We start from the raw sequence: 5,848 nt of genomic DNA on the forward strand, positions 1-5,848 counted from the left end.
CTAGATGCTCTATATGCAACTATCCACACTCTCATGTCAGCCCTCAGCAGTATCCTTCTGATCACCCAGAGACCCACTATGACATACCTCTGAGCAGATATTTGTTTAAAATCTGAGTTTGAGAAATTTGAATAAAATTTGAGGCTATCAACACACAAGGAACAGATGATAAATAACCAGAAAACATTCATTGAGTGAGGTGCATCACAGATGACAGAGTATTTTTAGCCATTGGTTTGATCTTCATAGTAAGAAGATCTTTCAGAAGCTGAGAGAAACCTGAAGCATGTTATTTACTTACTTATTTATTTATTTACTTATTTATTATTTTCTAGGTACTTTGTTTTTAAAATAGGCCATGACTCTAAACTTCTGGCCCATTCTGCCAATGTACAAACTACAAATGCTTGCTTGGGCAACTCTCTTAGTATCATGTTTGAAAATTGAATAAAAAATCCATATATAACAAATATTCAAATAATTTCTATGGTAATAGAAACACAGATGAGTACGACCCCTATTTCCTAGCCTTCCACATTGTTCCATTGATGCTAACCCTAGTCACAAAGAAATTTCAAAACTAGTAATAGTTAAGTTAAATGATCCCTGTGAATACTTTTTTTCAAGCTACACTCTGCTAACTGCTAAAAGAATGGCATCTACACATTAATAGGAGCTGAAGCAGAGGCTGCTGAATATTGTTCCATCCCACTCAGGCAGGCACAAGACACAGGTAGAGTGCTAACATGCTCCTCCTCCACTTTGGGCGGATAGCCGTAGTTCTGAGCATGCTGCATCAGTTGCCATGTTGGCCCTGCCATAACATAGTAGATAGTCTGTTTCTGGCATCCATTGAAAGTAGAAGCAGCAGTAAGAGTGTTAGCACTGATATTTTCAAAGAACATCCAGTCACCCACATGCATCCCCGTCAAGCCACAGCACTCAATAATGTGATCGAGGCCAAGACATGCTGGTCCCCACATGCTAGATGAAGAATATTTCTCATCTGGTTTAGGCTTCTTTTGCAGAAGGGTCTTCACATGGGCATAATCATAGAGGATGCAATTAAATGATCCATATACTCCATCATTCAGGTAATAAGTTTTCCCCTGTACTCATCATCATCAGAGCCTGTTTGTTCCTTTAAGATGATTTTTTTGGCAATGATATTAACTGCAAGCATGAAAGCTGATGCAACATAGTCTCACTATGAATGCCACTGCAGAGTCTGACAAAAAAATACTTGTCCAAGCACTGGCTTGATTACTTTGGTTATTTCTTCAAATTTAACCTTTACATCCTTAGATCCAAGAAAGCCACCATCAATGTCAAGCAGATACATGTTGAAACCAACCTCACTTCCCATGTCAAAGACACTGTGAGCATCAGAGGTGGCTTGCAAGAAAGTCTCAGGGTCAATAAAGTCACTTCCTTTGAGGAAGTTGACACAGGAGAGAATGACTAGCAGTCTTCTTGCATGCTTGGCAGCCACAGAATCTTTATTTTATTTTATGTGTGTGTGACAGAGACAGAGAGAGACAGAGAGAAGGACAGATACAAGAAGGGAGAGAGATGAGAAGCATCAATTCTTTGTTGCAGCACTTTAGTTGTTCATTGATTGCTTTCTCATATGTGTCTTGATCAGGGAGCTACAGCAGACCGAGTGATCCCTTGCTCAAGCCTTGTGCTCAAGCTGGTGAACCTTGCTCAAACTAGATGAGCCTGTGCTCAAGCTGGCAACCTCTAGGTTTCAAACTTGGGTCCTCAGCATCCTGGTCTGATGCTTTATCCACTGCATCACTGCTTAGTCAGGCCACAGTGTCTTAATAAGATCAGTTTACTGTGAAGCTGTAGGGGTTTATGGAATAACGAGAGTTACACCCAGTTGTAATGGGATTCCCAAACCCTGAGAGAGCTGTGAGGACACTTCCACTATTGCACTGAGAGTACACCCATCCTCCACAGGACTTGGAATTCCTGGAGAACTGCCTTTGTGAGAAGCTGGCAATAATGTATTTAAACACCATATCTTAATTTTCCTTAAAAACATCCAGTAACCATGAACTACTTTAGTAATGAAGAGTGCAACCATCATTTTCTTGATAAAGTCTTTACTGTCAAGGACATTCTGGACCAAAAAATTAATGAAGTTTCTTCTGATGATGATAAAGATGCCTTCTATGCTGTGGACCTGGAAGACACTCTAAAGAAACATCTGAAATGTTTAAAATCTCTTCCTTGGGTCACCCCCTTGCATGCAGTCAAATGCAATGACAGCAGAACCATAGTAAAGACCTTCTCTGCCATGACGATGAGATTTGACTATGACAGCAAGACTGAAATACAACTGGTGTAGAGTCTTGGGGTGCCTCCAGAGAGGATCATCTATGCAAATCCTTATAAACAAGTGTCTCCGATGAAATATTCTGCCAGTAATGGAGTCCAGGTGATGATTTTCGATGGTGAAGTCGAGTTGATGAAAGTTGCCAGGGCACATCCAAAGGCAAATTTGGCTTTGCAGGTTGTCACTGATGATTCCAAAGCAGTCTGTTGTCTGTCTCAGTATTAAATTTGGTGCCACACTTAAAACCAGCAGGCTTCTCTTGGAATGGGCAAAAAAGCTAAATATTGATGTCATTGAAGCCATGTCCATTTTAAATTCCTCAGTTTATAAAAATAAATAAACCTCAAACTACGGTTATAAAAATTAAGTTATAGTCTAAACATACAAAAGCACAAATTTTCACTTTACCTGCACACTAACACCAAAATATAATTGTGCTGTTTATAAAATAATTCATAGAATATAACATATATATTTATAATGTGACATAGTTTAGAAATATGGTTTAGAAATAGGATACACGTTTAAAAATTATGGGATTGGTAACGTGTTCTGTGATAAAGACTGCTTGCTATTCCCAAAAGTGTGTCCTCCCCTGACATAAAATTGATGGAATTGTAGCTGAACAAGGCTTTTGCTATGGTACAAATATTTGTGTCCACCCTGAATTCATATGTTGAAAATCTAATGCTCAAGGTGATGGCATTCAGCAGTGGAGCCTTTGAAAAGTAATTAGGTCATGAGGGCAGAACCCCCATGAATGGCATAAGTGCCTTTATAAAAGAGACACTGAAAGAGATTCCTGATCCCTTCCACCATGTGAAGACACCATAAAAAGTTCCTGTTTATGAACCAGGAAGCCCTCACTAAACACTCAATTTGCCAGTACCATGATCCTGGACTTCCTGGCATCCAGAACTATGAAAAATGAATTTTGGTTGTGTCTAAGCTACCCAATCTGTGATATTCTGTTACAGCAGCCACAGTTGACTAACATACCTTCCTACAAATTTCCTATCTTCCCTCTAAATAAATATGATCAAGTGACTAAGTTTCCTCCAAAGAAACGTGAGAGGAAGTGATGTTTGCCAGTTCTGGGAGAAGGCCAGAAGCCCATGAGTGTACCTACTACTAAACTTTCTCTTTCCTTTCTAGAAATGGAACTCATTGTGATCAAGTCTCAATCACAGAAGATGGTAGGACACTAGGAAATGACAGAGAAATGTGGTGTAAGAATCTAGATTCCCACATGACCCTATAGGCCAAAGCAGCACACAGCCTTGAGATGCTCACCTCAGACAGCTATCATATTAGAAAGAAAACAAGATTTCTATTCTTTCAACCACAAGTAACATTAGGTCTTTTTATTACAGACAAAGCTTATTCAAAATAAATACATATTTTCTGAATTCTGTCAATATATCCTTGTGATTAAATGAAAATAATTATTCTGGAGTTATCAATAAGGCTACATGTGAGACCTTTTGAGTAAGGGAAGTCTAAATTTAACGGTCTTGTTACCTCACCCCATCACTTTCAGTCCCGCCTGAAAACCCATGTGGTAGATATTATACAACCTTCATAACAGCTAGTTATTATTGTTTTTGTTCATAGAATAGGAAGGTGCAAGTCAAGATGGGACCTAACCAAGGTAATTCACCAGATTTTCAACTCAGATACTTTGTCTCCAAATCCATGACAGAGTTCTACTTTTTGTTTCTGCCTAAATTAGGATTGTCTGAAGATCCTCATGTACAGATATCAATATATTCTCTAAAAAGCCTTAATCACACACATCCTATTTCTAAATTAAAATTAGCAGAAGCAAATACTTGTTTATTAAAGTAAGTTTTCCTCTAACCTCTATTTAACAAATAAATAATAGTTTTGACATTTAGACATGAAGAGAAGTAAAGTGAGTCCAAAGATAATTAATAATTTTAAAATTTAGTCCACATTAGAATAACTCAGTGGTTGTCAAAGTGTGTGCCAGGGCACACTGGTGTACCCTAGAAGATTTCCAGGTGTGCCCTATGGTATTCCAGAGAAATAAATGCCTGTTAAGGACCAAAATACCAACAGGATTTTTGTAGTTTAGATTTTTGGGGGACAGAGATGTGGGGAATTGGCTGTAAGCTGACAGTCTGCCCAACCCCCCACCACACTTGCCTGATTAGGTTGCAAAAGGCTGTTAAGCTGTTGGTGCTGGATTGTTTACACTACCCCCTATTCCCTGGAAAGACTAGAGGCAAGTTTCTTCTATCCTTTGTTTGGTGTAAAGTTAAGATTTGCTAATGGCCTCGCTTTGCCCTGTAAATAAAGCAAGATGTGGTTTTTGAGCATGCTTTGTTCTTGCCAGCAGCAATTACAGGGCCCTCCCAACCCAGTTATTTTTTAATTCCATGTATTTTTTTAATTTCGCATGGTTCCCACTCAGGACCTGGAATTACTAGCTGTGCTGGTTCTTGAGATGTGTCCAGACATAAAAATAGATATAGTCATTTTATTATACCATTTCATTATGGAAATACAGCTCTTTTTGTTAACACATCATTATTATATTTATTATTAACACATCATTATATTATTTTTAGATAAATACACCCAAATAAAATGAATAGATTTCTCAAAAAAGAAGCATGATATTGAAGAATCTGATTCTGGAAGTGAGCAAAAGTTAAACACAAGAAAGCAAAATCGCGGCCTACTCACAAATATAATAAAAGTTATTTAAGCTTTGGTTTCACTTGGACCAAAAGTGAATATCATCCATTACCGCTATGTTTAGTGTATGGATGTAAAATGGCAAATGAATCATTGCTTCCTAGTAAATTGAGTAAACATTTTAAAACTATACACTCTAATTTACAAGATAAAACTGTAAGCTTTTTTAAGAGTTTATCTGAACAGCAAACAAAAGCGGCAAATTCTTTTAAAAGTATAATGACTGTTTCTGATAAAACTCAAATCGCTTCTTTTCAAGTCTCAGAACTGATAGCAAAACATATGAAAGCCCATACTTTAGGTGAGTCATTTATTTTGCCTGCATGCAAAAAAAAAATGGTCATGACAATGCTAGGAAATGAAACAGCAATGAAAATAAGCAAGATTCCTCTGTCCAATGATACATACAGTTTACAGGCATATTATAGAAATGTCTTCTGATATCAAGGAAAACGTATGCAGTAATAAATTTCCGTATTCAAATTTTGCATTGCAAGTTGATGAGTCAACAGAGATTACCAACATGGCACAACTCTTAGCATTCGTCCATTTTATTAATGAAGATCAAATAGTAAATCAGTTTCTTCTTTGCAAAGAATTAGGTGTGTCTACAAAAGGTGAAGATGTCTTTATACATTTTGAATAGCTATCTTGATAAAAGGCAGTTAACATGGAAGTCATGTGTAGGCATTTGTACAGATGGTGCCCTTCCATGGTAGGCTGTGTTAAGGGTCTTACATCCTTTGTAAAAAAAACAAAATGAGAATGTTATCGTAACTC

At 37.4% G+C, this 5,848-nt stretch overlaps 1 pseudogene; it reads right to left on the reverse strand.

Moving 5' to 3' along the window:
• Positions 1 to 659: 659 nt before the first annotated feature.
• On the reverse strand, positions 660 to 2,050 carry LOC136306586 (ornithine decarboxylase pseudogene; annotated as a pseudogene).
• Between the last annotated feature and the right edge of the window lie 3,798 nt (positions 2,051 to 5,848).

Source organism: Saccopteryx bilineata, chromosome 5, assembly GCF_036850765.1.
Source record: "Saccopteryx bilineata isolate mSacBil1 chromosome 5, mSacBil1_pri_phased_curated, whole genome shotgun sequence".
NCBI lineage: Eukaryota > Metazoa > Chordata > Mammalia > Chiroptera > Emballonuridae > Saccopteryx > Saccopteryx bilineata.